At 40.3% G+C, this 17181-nt stretch overlaps 1 protein-coding gene across 4 annotated transcripts in view; it reads right to left on the bottom strand.

Moving 5' to 3' along the window:
* The window catches only part of FBXO34 (F-box protein 34), a 134301-nt gene that overhangs the window by 3822 nt on the left and 113298 nt on the right, over positions 1 to 17181 (bottom strand). The gene's annotated exons all lie outside the window — the stretch shown is intronic.

Genomic DNA, 17181 nt, shown 5'->3' with positions numbered 1-17181 from the left:
TTTGAGAGAGCTACAGAGCAAGAAAGTGCAATGCACATGCGTAAGCAGGGAGATGGGCGGCGGGGGGGAGGGGGGGAATTTCAAGCCAAATCTCACTGAGCAGGGAGCCCAACACAAGATGTGATTTCACAACCCTAAGATCATGGCCTGAGCTGATATTCAGAGTTGGATACTACAACAGCTGAGCCACCCAGGCTTGTCTAGTCTTTCTTTTTTTTTTTTTTTAAGATTTTATTTGTCAGAAAGAGGGAGAGAGCACAAGCAGGAGAAGCAGCAGGCAGAACAGGCAGAGGGAGAGGAGAAGCAGGCTCCCCACTGAGCAGGGAGCCCACTGCGGGGGCTCCATCCCAGGACCCTGGGATCATGACCTGAGGCGAAGGCAGATGTTTACCTGACTGAGCCACCCAGGCGTCCCTGATTGCCTCTAGTCTTGATTTTCTAAATCATCTATTTATATAAGCTCAACTATCAAATTTCCTCCAAATGCCTTAAATATAGAACCCACAATCCTGATTAAGTCTAAAAGCCATTTTGAACTAGTTCAAATGCCATTTTATTCCCTGACCAAGGCTGGAAGAGATGGGAGCCATCTTATAAATTAGAAAGATGATTACATGTGATTACACACATACATGTGTGTTTTAGTCCTTGCTGTACCATTAATTAGCTAGACTTGGTGAGTTTACTTTGGATAAGTCACTTCCTCTCTGGGTCTGACTTGAAATGTTGACATCATCATAACTAATGATCTCATGTTACCAGAATTGAGAAAAAGTGTTTTGTAGGGATGCCTGGCCTCCTACAAAATAAACCTATACAATAAACATCAACAATCAAAGGTTGGCGGCAAGAGCCCCCACAAGTCTAAGCATATGGAGTTTCCCTACTCTCACCTGTGGAGACACCAGTCTAGGACACACAAATTCGGCAACTTGTCATATTCCTCTATTGTTCACTTTATAACATTTAGTGAGTGCCTGTAACATGTCAGCCTCTATGATAATTGCTTTCAGATATTAATTCTAGTTGTCAAGGATGAAAGTGATCATCCAGGACAAGTTTCTTCACCTTTCAACTCTTAATTTCTTGAGTCTGGGCTCAGCTATAAGAAGAAACAAGAATCTGAATATCTTCTAGCAAAGTGAAGAAAAATCTTGCATTCAAGACAAAGAATCTTTTCATAGATATCCCTGAAATAGACTAGACTGGTTTGTTGATGACTTTTCCCAATTTCTATCCTAAATCTGTGATGTCCCCCCTTTCCTGCAGTATAGCATTTTTATTAGTTTTCTATCATTTGTATATTTATGTTTTACAAAAAGACCCACTGAGAATTCAAGAACAAGATGAATACATATTTAAAAAGCAGATTAATTAATAAAAAGAGACATCTAGTGTTAACTTTCTGTGTAAATGATTTTCTGGTTTTTCATATTCCCTTCAACTCTTCTCTAAGTGAAAAAAGAAATGGAGGTTGTTGAAAAATCCAATAAATTCTCACAAAATGATCTCATTACAGAGTGTCTGTGAATAAATTTAAACTTCAGCAATGTGTGTGCCGTTCTGCACTGCACAGTATGTTCTCTTCCCCTTCTTCCCCCACACATTATTTTAGGTGCTATTATTGATAGGCAGGGACATTAAGAAGAAACTAATGTAATTATGGAAGGCTTTGTTTGAATTCATTAACCTGTGAAGTCAGCTCAACTGACACATTGCTAGCGGACAGGGTTTTAGCAGTATTAAAATAGGAGATGATCCCAGGGAATAGACGTGAGAACTGGGAAGGAGAAAAGCCAGTGAGGTCATTGGATACAAACAGGGTGACTGCTGGGGCATGGGGAACAAGTCTGTGGAACCCCTGAAGAAGCACAACAATTAGGTATGGGCTCTTGTCCCGTACTTAAAGGCTGCACAGAATATCAGCCTCCCTCCTTCTTTTGCTGGGCTTGAAGGTCCTGAAGCAGAAAACAGAAAAGTGTTGGCGAGACTTAGAGTGAAGTGAGAAACTGGAAATCTGAGTCTGGGTTGAAATCAGTGTAGACCAGGAGAGTCTGTTGCAGGGCACCAGGGGCATCTGCCACAAAACCTGTAAGATAGTTGATTTCCATCTCTAACATATTACACCAGATGGTGGCACTGTGCCCACCCCCACCTCACCCCCACAAACACAGACCAGTGCAATGGAAAGCTCCAGCCAGGTTTCCATGGTTGCCAATCTCTCCATCACAATTGTACTTTAATGTTCACCATAATAAAGTCCTGCTCTCTTGCAATTAAACAAAATGAAGGGCTCTAGCACCTACCTACACATGAGTGTTCCTTAGACAATCAGAAATATCCTTATAAAAAATTAAGATCCCTGGGCTCAATGATTCAGAACTTCTGGGACTGGATCCAGAATTTCTGCCATCTGGTTTTATTAAATTTAACTTGGCAAGGATTAAAGGTCATTGTTAGATCTGCTGTAAGACTGTCAGTGGAGTTCTGGATGTGGAAGAAGTGTCAGTGGAGTTCTGGAGTTCCTGGCTGAGGAAGAACTGTCCAACAGAAAGCCCTGCAGGTAACATGTACCAAAACATCTATGCTAACAGCTGGTTAAAGACAAACTATTTACAGGGCACCTGGGGGGCTCAGTCATTAAGCGTCTGCCTTTGGCTCAGGTCATGATCTCAGGGTCCTGGGATAGAACCCCACATCAGGCTCCCTGCTCTGCGGGAAGCCTGCTTCTCCCTCTCCCACTCCCCCTGCTTGTGTTCCCTCTCTCGCTGTGTCTCTCTCTGTCAAATAAATAAATAAAATCTTAAAAAACAAAAAAAGATAAGCCCATTTTCTTACTTGTTATGTTTTCCTTAAAACACACACACACACAAAAACAATGGCCTTTTTATTGCCAAATTTCCTCTTTAATACCAACTCTTCAGTTTGACACTGATTTTTCCCAGCTCTCTTTTCTTCTTCCCCAGCCTTAAACATCCATGTTCCGCAGAGCTCCTTCTTTTTCTAGACCATTATTACTCAGGCTACATATGTAAGTGTGTCTTGTAGTTCATACTGACGACTCGCCAGTGGTGTGCTATCCCAAACTTCATATCCTATTGCCTGCCTCACAGACATTGCTGGATGTCAGAAACAATCTCAAAAATCAACACAACTAGTTAATGAAAGCATCAAGTACCTAGAATCAAGCCAGAAAGTTGGGTCAATTAAAGATCCTCCCCACCCCGAACCATATCAAATCACTAAGTCACTAAAATGCTCCCCCTCCTTTCTCAAGAAACAAGAAAGTTCTCAAATATACAACCCAACCCTACACCTAAAGGAGCTGGAGAAACAACAGCAAATAAAACCTAAACTTAGCAGGAGAAGAGAAAAAACAAAGATCAGAGCAGAAATCAATAAAAGAGAAACCAAAAGAACAGTAAAACAGATCAATGAAACTAGGAGCTCGTTCTTTGAAAGAATTAATAAAACTGTTAACTGCCTGGTCAGACTTATCAAAAAAATATAAACAATTACAAGAACATATATTAGGAACAACTATACGCCAGCAAATTAGACAAATTGGAAGAAATGGATGCATTCCTAGAGATGTATAAACTATCAAAACTGAACCAGGAAGAAATAGAAAGCCTGAAAAGACCCGTAGCCAGTAAGGAAATTGAAACAGTAATTAAAATCTCCCAACCGACAAGAGCCCAGGGCCAGACGGCTTCCCAGGGGAATTCTACCAAACATTTAAAGAATAATTAATACCTACTCTCCTGAAACTATTCCAAGAAATAGAAATGGAAGGAAAACTTCCAAACTCATTTTATGAGGCCAGCATTACCTTGATCACAAAAATAGAGACCCGATCAAAAAGGAGAATTATAGACCAATAACTCTGATGGAGATGGATGCAAAAATTCTCACCAAAATACTAGCCAACAGGATCCAACAGTACATTAAAAGGATGATTCACCATGACCAAGTGGGATTTATTCCTGGGCTAAAAGGTTGGTTCAATATCTGCAAGTCAATCAATATGACACAATACATTAATACAAGAAAGAACAAGAACCATACAATCCTTTCAATAGATGCAGAAAAAACATTTGACAGTATACAGCATCCTTTCTTGATCAAAACTCTTCAAAGAGATGGAAAGATGGAACATACCTCAATATCATAAAAGCCATATGGGAAAAGCCTATAGCAAATATCAGTCTCAATGGGGAAAAACTGAGAGCTTTTCCTCTAAAGTCAGGAACATGGTAGAGCTGTCCACTATGACCACTGCTATTCAACAGAATACTAGAAGTCCTAGCCTCAGCAATCAGACAACAAAAAGAAATAAAAGGTATCTGAATCGGCAAAGAAGTAAACTCTCACTCTTTGCAGATGATATTATACTTTATGTGGAAAACCCAAAAGGTTCCACTCCAAACTGCTGGAACTCATACAGGAATTCAGTAAAGTGTCAGGATATAAAATCAATGCACAGAAATCAGTTACATTTCTATACAGCAACAACAAGACAGAAGAAAAGAGAAATCAAAGAGTCAATCTCATTTACAATTGCACCCAAAACTGTAAGACACCTAGGAAAAAATCTAACCAAAGAGGCAAAGAATCTATACTCAGAAAACTACAGAACACCCATGAAAGCAATTGAGGAAGACACAAAAATGGGAAAATGTTCCATAATAATGGATTGTAAGAACAAATACTGTGAAAATGCCTATGCCACCTACAGTGATCTACACATTTAATGCAATCTCTATCCAAATACCGTCAGCTTTTTTCAAAGAAATGGAACAAATAATCCTAACATTTGTATGGAGCCATAAAAGACCCCAAATAGCCAGAATAATGTTGAAAAAGAAAACCAAATCTGGTGGCATCACAATTCCAAACATCAAGCTCTATTACAAAGCTGTCATCATCAAGACAGTACGGTACCGGCACAAAAACTGACACAAAAATCAATGGAACAGAATAGAGAGCCCAGAAATGGACCCTCAACTCTATGATCAACTAATCTTGGCAAAGCAGGAAAAGAATGCCCAATGGAAAAAAGAAGTCTCTTCAACAAATGGTGTTGGGAAAATTGGGGACAGCCACATGCAAAAGAATGAAACTGGACCACTTCCTTACACCACACACACAAAAAGACTCAAACGAACGAAAGACCTACATGTAAGACAGGAATCCTCAAGGATTTTGATGGAACAACCAACAGAGGCAGCAACCTCTTCGACCTCAGCAGCAGCAACTTCCTCCTAGAAACATCACCAAAGGTAAGGGAAGCAAGGGCAAAAATGAACTACTGGGACTTCATCAAGATCAAAAGCTTTTGCACAGCAAAGAAACAGTCAACAAAACCAAAAGACAACCAACAGAATGGGAGAAGATATTTGCAAATGGCAAATAAGATAAAGGGCTCGTATCCAAAATCTATGAAGAACTTACACCCAAAGAACAAATAATATGATCAAGAAATAGGCAGAAGACATGAACAGACATTTCAGCAAAGAAGACATTCAAATGGCCAACAGACACATGAAAAAGTGTTCAATATCACTCGGCATCAGGGAAATACAAATCAAAACCTCAATGAGATACCACCTCATACCAGTTACAATGGCTAAAATTAACAAGTCAGGAAATGACAGATGTTGGCAAGGATGCAAAGAAAGTGGAACCCTCCTATACTGGTGGGAATGCAAGCTGGTATAGCCAATCTGGGAAACAGTATGGCAGTACCTCAAAAAGTTGAGAATAGAGCGAACCTATGACCCAGCAATTATACTACTGGGTATTTACCCCAAAGATACAAAGGTAGTGATCCAAAGGGGCACCTGCACCCCAATATTTATAGCAGCAGTGTCCACAATAGCCAAACTATGGAAAGAGCCTAGATGTCCATCAACAGATGAATATATAAAGAAGATGTGGTATATATATATACAGTGGAATATTATGTAGCCATCAAAAAATGAAATCCTGCCATTTCCAACGACATCAGTGGAACTAGAGGATATAATGCTAAGCGAAATAGGTCAACTGAAGAGAAGGAAACTATCATGTGATTTCACTGAAATGAAGAATTTGAGAAACAAGACAGAGGATCATGGGGGAAGGGAGGGAAAAATGAAACAAGACAAAACCAGAGAGGGAGACAAGCCGTAAGAGACTCAATCTCAGGAAACAAACTGAGGATTGCTGGAGGGGAGGGGGATAGGAAGGATGGGGTGGTTGGATTATGGACCCTGGGGAGGGTATGTGCTATGGTGAGTGCTGTGAATTGTGTAAGACTGATGAATCACAGACCTGTACCCCTGAAACAAATAATACATTATATGTTAATTTTTAAAAAGTTACAGCCCCCCAAAATAAATAAATAGATAGATAGATAAATAAATAAAATGCTACCTCTTCTTCATTTATGGCACAAGTGCCCTGGTTTAAGCAGCCATCCTATCTCTGCTACATGATTGCTACTTATAAGAAAGCCTAACCTCTTTACTGATGGAATGAGAAGTGGAACCTACCCAGCCCACCTATCAGCTTCACTCCCACTTTGCCCTACCATACTTCACACTTTGGGCGCTTATGCACAGAACCACTATAGGACCCAGTAGTAGATGAAGGCCAACCATAGCACCTAAGATGCAAATTTTAAAGCAACCAGAACAATAAAACTAACATAACAGCTTCAACATTGTTTTCATACTAACCACCACCCATTTCTGACTATCTATTCATTATAAGGAATTTACTGAACACTCTGGGCTGGATATTACTTGTGCAATTTGTAAGTAAGACATAATCACTGCCCTTAAGACGACAGGAAAGTCAATAAGCAATTACAGTAGAATGTGATGTGTGTTTATGAAGAGAGTACGGGTGCTGGGAGAGCCCATGTATGGGGGTGGGGAGGCCAACACCCAGATGGAAGAGGCGTAGGAAGGGACGAGATGGAACCACCAATACCAAGCTTAGTCTTGAGGGTACAGAAATAAATAGGTCAGAGAATCCCTGATTTTCTAAGCTGAGCCCTAAAAGAGGATAGACAAAGTCCTAAGAGGTTCAAAAGTAGATGAGGCTTTTAGGAAACTGAGGTAAGTGAGGAAGAGTCAGTCCAGCTAAGGTGCTGTGAGCAGAGAGACAACAAGTAAATGGATTAATAAGCAACAACAGACAGGAACTTTAGCTGCTGGTTTTAAGTGGAGGTTGAGGGAGAGGTATCAAGGATGGGTCCTCAGCTTATAGTTTCAGCAACTGGATGAAGAGTGGCACCTTTTACTGAGATAGTGCAAAAGGTGGCTAAGCATTTTGGAGCAGGGAAAGAGAGGGAAGTTTGGTTGTTTTTGTTTGGGTTTGTTTAAAGATTTTATTTATTTATTTGATAAGCAGGCAGAGAAGCAGGCAGAGAGAGAGAGGAAGAAGCAGGCTCCCCACCGAGCAGAGAGCCCAACATGGGGCTCAATCCCAGGACCCTCAGATCATGACCTGAGCCAAAGGCAGAGGCTTAACCCACTGAGCCACTCAGGCGTCCTTGGTAAGTTTGGTTTTAAAAAGTGTTGTCTGTGGGGCGCCTGGGTGGCTCAGTGGGTTAAAGCCTCTGCTTTCGGCTCAGGTCATGATCCCAGAGTCTTGGGATCGAGCCCCACATTGGGCTCTCTGCTCAGCAGGGAGCCTGCTTCCCCCTCTCTCTCTGCCTGCCTCTCTGCCTACTTGTGATCTCTGTCAAATAAATAAATAAAATCTTAAAAAAAAAAAAAAAAGTGCTGTCCGCAAGACAGGTATCTAGTAGACAGACTGACACGGGTCTGGCCAAGAAAAACTGAAGGGGATTTCTGGTGTCCCCCTGTACGAACTACAGTGGGTGAGTAGGGCAGAGCCAGAAGTTCATGGTGAAGTTGTGACTCAAAGGTGATAAAGTGAACCTTAGCAACTCCTTCACAAAGCATGGCTGTGAAGGAGAAAGTCTTTGTATGCACCTGTCACCTTAATCCTTTCCAGGAATAAGGTGAGATATAACAACGAATCAATTAAAACTTGAACAACTTTCCTCCACTGAAGGCCAAAATTGTTTTCAAATAATTCCAGTATTCCTTTAAACTCTTTTTTTTTTTTAATAAATAGATTGATTGATTGATTTGACAGAGAGAGTGAGCACAAGTAGGCAGAGCAGCAGAGGGAGAGAGAGAAGCAGGCTCCCCACTGAGCAGGGAGCCCGATGTGGGGCTCAACCCTAGGACCCTGGGATCATGACCTGAGCCACTTAACCGACTGAGCCACCCAGGCACCCCCTTTTTAGACTCTAACTTCTGTTTTCAGTTTTAAAAATCTAGAAAAACTCTCGCCTTTAAACAAAGTATACAATCCCAAAATGGAACCGTGGAAGAGAATTTAACTTTGAAGAAAAAAGTGCTTGGATACATCCCAAAGTTTAAAGAATCATACTAACTTTAGTCTGGGGGCGGTGGACTTGACCAATGACAATGGCAACATGGGATCAGAACAGGAGAAGGGATGAGATTTCTCCCACTGCTAATAATAGGCTTAGTGCTAACAGGAAGCCTAAAAATCAAAAGCAGATGCCTGTTTTCTAACTTGTCACTCTTAGTATATAGCTTTGCCTATCAAAACAGGTTAGAAGATATTTCCTGTTTCTTTCCACTTCATTAAAGGTACAGGAATGCACTCCAAAAAGGAGTCAACTTTTACTAGACTAGTAATGGGGGTGGGTGCCTGGGTGGCTCAGCCCATTAAACGTTTGGCTCAGGTCACGATTTCAGGTCTTAACCCACCTGAGATTAAGCCCCATGTCCTGTTCCACGCTTAGCACAGAGTATGGTTAAGATTCTCTCCCTTTCCTTCTCCTTCCCCTTCTGCCCCTCCCTCCACACACCCATGTTCTGTCTCTCCCTCTCAAATAAAACCTTTAAAAAAAAAAAAAGAAAAACATTAGTAAGAGCCACTCTTCCTTTACAAAAGGCCAGAGGAGGGGTGCCTGGCTGACTCAGTCAGTAGGGCATGCAACTCTTGATCTCAAGATCCTGAGTTCAAGCCCCACATTGGGCATGGAACCTACTTAAAAAGGCCAGAGGAATTAAAATAGACCAGTCCTTGAAAGACCATTCCCATGATACCTTTAGAGGGGATAAAAGTATACAGTAAGTAAATTCACTGTTTCTTTAAAAAGGTAAAAGCTGGGGCGCCTGGGTGGCTCAGTGGGTTAAAGCCTCTGCTTTGGGCTCAAGTCATGATTCCAGGGTCCTGGGATAGAGCCGGGCATCAGGCTCTCTGCTCTGCAGGGAGCCTGCTTCCTCCTCTCTCTGCCTGCCTCTCTGCCTACTTGTGATCTTTGTCTGTTGAATAATTAAATAAAATCTTTAAAAAATAAAAATTTAAAAAAAAAAAATGTAAAAGCTTCCAGAGAGTGGTGCCTGGGTGTCTCAGATAGTTAAGCATCTGCCTTTGGCTCAGGTCATGATCTCCAGGTCCTAGGATTGAGCCCAGGATTGAGCCCCGCATGGGTATTCCTGCTCAGCAGGGAGTCTGTTTCTCCCTCTCCCTCCCACCCTGCTTCTGCTGAGTCTCTCAAAAAGTCTTAAAAAAAAAAAAAAAATGCTTCAGAGAACATCTTAAAACCAACTTCTTTTTATGATTAGCAAATCCAGCAGAACACTACATGTATACATAATGAAATCTTTGTTTTTGCAAATGAAGCAATAAAGCCATTATAATGACTTTTGAAGCCCCACAACTAGATAGTGGTGGAATTAGGATGAGAATTAGGTAAGAGTCTCCTGGATCTATTTTCCTTGCTACAAAAACAAGCAAAAAATATTAAAAAACTAGGTCCAATTATGACACAAATAAAATTAAATAATTCTCACAGCATCTATTCAAAGAGCTTTTTATCTTTCAAATTGGGTCAGTTTTTCTTCAGTGCCACATAAAACCTCAACACAGATCTGTAATGAATTAAAGCACACATACCATATCACATAAGAAGCCATATAATCTAAAATATGTAGAAATGACTTCTATGGCTGTTAAAGTAGAAAAAGTTCCAAGACCAGGAGGACGTGAATACAGGTGGAGGCATAAGAAACGACTTCCCTTCATAGGTCTCTAAACACTGACAGAATGCATCCAACTCCCACTGAGTTTCTTAACAAAAACAAAACAAAACAAAACAAAAACCCTGAACAAACTAAGTCAGAAAAGACAGTAATTCTCAAACTGACCTCCAAAATATTGCGGGTGGGGGACTAACATTCTCGGGGGGAGAGAGTTCACTCCTTTTTTTCAAGGAACATCTCTAAAGCCATTTCATGGGATCTTTGAACTTCACCTGGGGAGGGCTAGATGGTTAACAGTGCACAATTTAATTGAAAAATCCTTTACTGTCTGTTAAAAGATACGGAGCAATAAAGAGATTAGCTTTTGGAAGCACGTGCATAGTTTTCCAGAACTCACTGCTCACAGCTTTCACCATTCTTAGAATTCACAATTTTTTCCCCCCAGTTTGGAAGCCAGTTGAATTTCTGATGGAGTTTCCTTACAATAGATAGGGTGGCTGGGCAGAGGGTAGCCAGACCCTCCCCCTGCTGCCTGGAGATCCAGGGGTAGGAGCAGAAACAAAGTTTAAGGCTGAAGTTGCCCCTGTGTCCTGGATGCAACAACCTGGAAAATCATGTTAATCAAGAAAACATAACTCCCTCTAAACTCTGATACTGCATCCCCCACCAAAAAATCAAATGAACAAAAATAAGATGCTCAAGCCATAGCTCTAAGGATGATAGACCCTTATTCATGTCACAATGTTGTTGCTACCAGAAGTCCTCGATCAACCCTGGGGTCACAAGGAATAGGACCTCTCGCCGGGTACACCATCCCTGCTTGCTGTGGGTTCCAGTGATGTCCCTGGGGAGTGGCAAGGAGCTGAAGTACTCAGTGAGGAAGAACAGGAAATACAGCACATACATGCTTCATGGTTATCTAATATAGATTCTGTATCATGATTAAAGACCAAACAAAGCTAACTTCCCAAGGGGGTGCCTGGGTGGCTCAGTCAGTTAAGCATCTGCCTTCAGCTCAGGTCATATCAGGATGGAGCCCTGGGGGCTCCCTGCTCAGTGGGGAGTCCGCTTCTCCCTCTCCCTCTGACCCTTCTCTCTGTTTGTGTTCTATCTCAAATAAATGAAATATTTAAAAATTTAAAAAAGCTAACTTCCCCAAAACAAAAGTGTATGATAAGCCTGATGGGACAATAAATGATCTAAAACATACCAAAAAGGAGTATTACAAGTTGGGAAGGGTAGCCAATACTTACTACTTTGCTCTTCTATTGTGATAACAACAGAAGCAATAAATACCTAACAGTTTCACAGTACTGCAAAATACTGAGTGATCAGTTTACATGGGTCCTCCTTTCCCCTTTTCCTGGAGTAGAGAAGGCGGCGGAGAGGAGGCTGGAGGAAAGAACGCTTGCTCAGGCTATTCTGATTTATTAAGTAACAGCTGCGGATAGAGACAAACTGAAGTATTGTGTTTTATTAAGCTTACCATGTTTATATTAATCCAGTTAATGGTTTACAAAGTTATTTCCTATTGCTCCTGTGACATAATGCCAAACACCTAACCCTGGTGTATCATAATTCATTGTTACCTGAGCTGATGAGAAATTTACAATTTGGTAGCTCCCACTAGAATGAACATCAAAATCCAATGAAACCCAATAAAGTTTAGTGCCCCCCAATCACTGATTATATACTGAAAAGTAAATTGAGCATTACCATAAAAATTTCACCTCCATAGATTTTCAGATATTTAGCTTTCCTGTTAAAACCTCATTTTCCTATTCTAATAGTTCTTAAAGAAAACATTGGAAAAGAAAATCTCTACCCTCTCACATAGCAAAATTTTATTCCTTGAGTGACCTGATACTTTTTACTTTGAAAGCATTCTTCCATATATACATTTTATATAAATTTAACATATTTTTAAGGCAATACTTTCTGAACTGAACAGAGCTTTAACATATATCCTATTTGACCAAATATAAGTTGGACGTAAAGACGTCAACTCTCCTAGGAAATAAATTTTAAAGGTTTTAAGGCCAACCACAAACACATTTCAACAATCCATCAGATGCCAAATAAAGTTTGATATGAACAATCAGAGAACAGCACAAAATCTAAAGTGTATATGCAACAGCACACCACAAGTCTGCCAACATACATATACCCTGTGTTGGGCCTTGATCTTGAGCAAAGTACCACAACAGCCTATTGGGCACAGGCTGGCCCCTGATGTGCAAATGAATTTAAAAATGGCGTATCCCTCAGGAAATAAAAAAAGAGGCAAAAAAGTAAAAATTCATGGTAACAAATATTAATGCACCAACCAAAACTGTCTGCAGTATCAATGCAGACAAAATATGTGAAAAGCATATATTTCATGGAGCACTGGGTGTGGTGCATAAACAATGAATCTTGGGACACCAAAAAAGTAAAATTAAATTAAATTAAAATAAATAAAATAAAATAAAGACTTCTGTCAGCAATCCTGGGTGCGGTGAAAGGGGTGAGGGACTTACTTCAGAAACAGGGCCCATGGTATTCACAGAAGAAATAAAGCCTAAGCCACAGCCCTGTGCCCAACTGTTCAGGAATTACTCTTCTTTCTATCACATTCCCCTAGGATCTGTTGAACCCAGACTGAAATGGCAGTCTATGCACTGGCTGTTCTAAGTACACTTTACAAAGAAATGAGGCTTATGGTCAAAAGAAAACTGGAAAAGTTGCTGTTCTACGGCCTGTTTTTTGAGTTTACCAAAGCCAACTTAAATCCTGGTGTTAAAAATGAGTAGTCCCAAAAAGTAAATGTGACAAATCTATACTATACCCCCCACACACACACTACACAAACACACATGCACAAATCATTAGGCACCAGGAGCCCAAACTGTCTTATTATTGGACAAAAAAATTACATACCAGAGTTTATGCACTTGTCTTAAATCTCATATAAACTATCCCTTGAGTATACAGAGGGTCTGTCTTCACCTTTATATCCCCATGTCCATTCAGTTCTGCAGAATTTGATTAAGCCTGGAATTGCTAAAGCCAAACGGGAAAGATAGTGGTTTACAAACAAGGTATATAGAACTCTCAATTACAGGGTAAACTTTGGGCCTTCAGGACCAGCTTTACATAAATCTGGAATCCGACAAGTCAAGAGGGTTAAAAGGGGTCTTCTATGTCCTATCCTCTGAAATTCCTGGAAGTATGTATTTACTTAACATGGCTGTAATCATATTATACATAAAATGTTATACTTTTCATCACGAATATTTTCCATGTTACTACATGGTCTGGAAACCAATCAACTGTAAATGTCTAAGTGCCAGAATTTAATAAACTATTCCACCCAACCCTGGAGGTTATAATGTAAACTTCACAGATGCACTCTCTTAGGCACAGAAGATTCCCAGAAGTGGAATTCCTGAGTCAGAGTGTGACTATTTTTATGACTGGGTATACCTTGCCCAACCACTTTCTAGTAGAGCTAATTTACACTGCCACTACCAGGGAAAATCATGCCAGTTTAATGGGCAAAAGTTCTGCTGTTTAAAGCGAAAGAAAGAAATGTAGACATAGAGATAAAAGACACAAATAAGTGAGATGCGAAAAATCTGTTTTCACTTCTAGAATAATAATAGCTCTAACAGCTCTAAAATGTTTACTGTGCCAAACACTGTTCAAAGCTCACAATCCCCCTAAACACCTAACAAGTGCATACCCTTATTATCTCTCATTGTACATGAAAAAACTAAAGCAGAGGGAGTTAAGAAGCTTGCAGCAAGCACATCAAGAAGTCTGGATGTTCGAAATTAGGAGTCAAGGTATGCTCTTACCTACCACATTATGAAATGAGGACGGGAAGCCAATGAGGAACACAGGGATGGGGCACTCCCTACCACTAAGCTTATTCTCAATGTCAGACATGAAGACTGAAGTCTAACTGTGAGAGGAAGAAGAATTTGGGTTATGGCTTCAGTTCTGGGTGCCCAAATTTGATAACCTACCTAAAATAAAACTATTCATTTATTAAAATACTTAACTTCCCTTTAAGTGTTAGACTAGACCTTGGGGCTTCAGCATGAAGACAACTGACAGAATTCCTGACCTCCTGGCAAACTCGAGAAATATATATGGATCCCTTTGCTTTTGATTAATTTGCAAATTTAAAAATGTGCAGAATAAAGGCAGACATCACTAGGAGCACTCAAATTCTATTTCTGGCAAAGAGAAACTTCAAAAAGTGAATGCAAATATGACAGTCTGGAACAGAGGCTGTAGTACAGATGATATTACCAGAGAATAAGGCTGAGCGGAATGACTGTACAGAAAACACACAGGAGAATACATACAGCACTACTCTCATATTGATTTATAATAGACTTAATTATAAAAATTAGTTCCAACGAATGAGAAGTGGTAGAGAACAGAAGATATGACATTAAAATATAACCACAGGCAAATAGGAAACTGCAAAATGATCAAGAATAAGGCCAAAAGAATATTAATATCTATTATATTTAGACTTCATAGATCCTACCATCTCTTTCCAGTACTAGATTATGTGAAGCTATACACAACATCTCATCATTACCCCATAAATGCACTGGGGCAAAAAGAAATAGAAACCTTGCTGCATTTCTTACTGACACTCAACTACCACCTCATCATGAGTGTGTCAGTTTGCTTGAGCTGTGATACAAAAGCCATGGACTGCATGGCTTAAACAACAGAAAAGTTACTTTTCACAGTTCTGGAAGCTAAAAGCCCAAGATCAAGGTGACAGTGGGTTTTGTTTTGTTTTGTTTTGTTTTGTTTTTTTCCTAAGTCCTTTCTTCTTTGCTTGTAGATGGCTACCTTTTCACTGTATCCTCGTAGGATCTTTCCTCTGGGTACACATGCCTCTGGTGTCTTTCTCTTATGTTCAAAATTCCTCTTTTCTCTAAAGACACCAGTTAAATTAGACTAAGGCCCAACCTGTCTACTTCTTTTAACTTACTCAATTAAAAAAAAAAAAAAAAATAGGGTCCACACACAGTGAGGAGCCCAACAGCAGGCTTGAACTCACAAGCCCGGAGATCAAGACCCGAGCTGAGATCAAAAAATCAGACGCATAAATGACTGGGCCACCCAGGAGTCCCCTTGATCACCTCTGTAAAAGACCTCTCTCCTGGGGCACCTGGGTGGCTCAGTTGGTTAAGCTTCTGCCTTCATTCGTCTCAGATCATGATCCCAGAATCCTGGGATCAAGCCCAGCATTGTATACATATCTGGGCTCCCTGCTTGTTGGGGAGCCTGCTTCTCCTTCTGCCCCACCACCTGCTCCTGCTTTCTCTCTTTCTCTCAAATAAATAAGATCTTTTAAACACACACGCACACTCACACACACACACATACACACACACACAGGCCCTCTCGGCAAATTCAATCACATTCCCAGGTAACACTTCAACATGTGAAGAGGGGAGCAGCTTGCAATTCAGCCCATAACAATGGGGTAAATGTAAGAAACTCAGGGGTTAAGGCTTGATGTTTTAAGATCACATAAAAGAAAAATAACAGGGGCACCTAGATGGCTCAGTGGATTAAGCTTCTGTCTTTGGCTCAGGTCATGATCCCAGGGAGCCTGCTTCCCTCTACCCCTGTGCCTACTTGTGATCTCTTTCTGTCAAATAAATAAATAAAATCTTTTAAAAAAAGAACAGAAAAGTATACTATTCTGATCCTATCTTCATACAATCCAAGTTTTTTAAGAGAACCCTTCAAATCATTCAAGAATATTCACTGCTCCAATAATTAACTCCTGGAAAATTGTCTTCCTGCAAAATATGTCTAGAAGGGAAAAAAATGTTACCACTCTTATTAATTAAAATCTCATCTGTACAAAATACAGTTTTTAATCTTTTTTGCAGGTACTATAAGACCTTTAAAATTCTGATGAAAGCAAAGGAATCTTCCTGGAAAAAGGGGCATATATCCACAAAGTCTGACATGATTGCTGTTTTAGGAGATTCACAAACCACCTCCCTAAAGCTCAGCAGGGTCCATGGACTCAGGTTAAAGAGCACTGACCTAAAGGACCATTTATTTATTTAAATGAAAAACTAACTCTGGGGGGCGCCTGGGTGGCTCAGTCGTTAAGCATCTGCCTTCAGCTTGGGTCATGATCCCAGGGTTATGGGATCGAGCCCCACATCATGCTCCTTGCTCAGCGGGAAGCCTGTCCCTCTTCCCCTTTCCCTGCTTGTGTTCCCTCTCTCACAGTCTGTCAAATAAACAAATAAAATATTTTTAAAAATAAATAAATAAAAACTAAGTCTGGGACACCTGGGTGGCTCAGCCAGTTAAGCATCTGCCTTTGGCTCAGGTCATGATCTCAGGGCCTAGGACTGAGCCCCATGTTTGGCTCCCAGCTCAGCCGGGAGTCTGCTTCTCCCTCTCCATCTGCCTCTCCCCCTGTTTGTGTTCTGTCTGTCTGTCTGTCTCTCTTTCTCAAATAAATAAATAAAATCTTTAAAAAATAAAAATTAAAACAAATAAAATGCACTTTATAACATTTTAAAGCTGTGTGTGTATACGCACATATTGATATAAAATCAACAGTAAGAAGAGTCCAATGATTTGCCCAAAGTCACCAAATCAGCTGTGCAGAGCTTCCCAATTATGAGTACAGTGTATTTATGGTGGTATTTTCTAAACCCTCAAATCCCAGTTGTTCTCCATTCTTTAAAAGGAAAATTAAGTCACAGACCAAAGTCATTTTGAGTCCATTTTAATAGAAATCAGTTTTTTTTTTTTTTTTTTTTTTTTTTTTTTTTGCCCAGGAAATGATCAGACTCAAAGATTAACTGAACAAACATAGATCCAAGCTGAACAAAAAGCCAAAAGATAAGCATTGCATACCATCAACTCCTTAAGGGAAGGATGTCTGTATGGTATTTTATACATCACCCCCCCGAAACGGGATAAGCACAGAACGCTTTACACATAAGAGGAGCTCCATGAAAAGTAAACACTTGGAATTGTTCTGTAACAGCATCTGGGCAGCCCACATCTACATCAATCTGGTCTCCAAATAAAGGGGGGGAAATAATGA

This window comes from Mustela putorius, unplaced genomic scaffold (assembly GCF_011764305.1).
Source record: "Mustela putorius furo isolate JIRA1106 unplaced genomic scaffold, ASM1176430v1.1 tig00000129_pilon_pilon_pilon, whole genome shotgun sequence".
NCBI lineage: Eukaryota > Metazoa > Chordata > Mammalia > Carnivora > Mustelidae > Mustela > Mustela putorius.
This window is presented reverse-complemented; position numbering and strand designations above follow the sequence as displayed.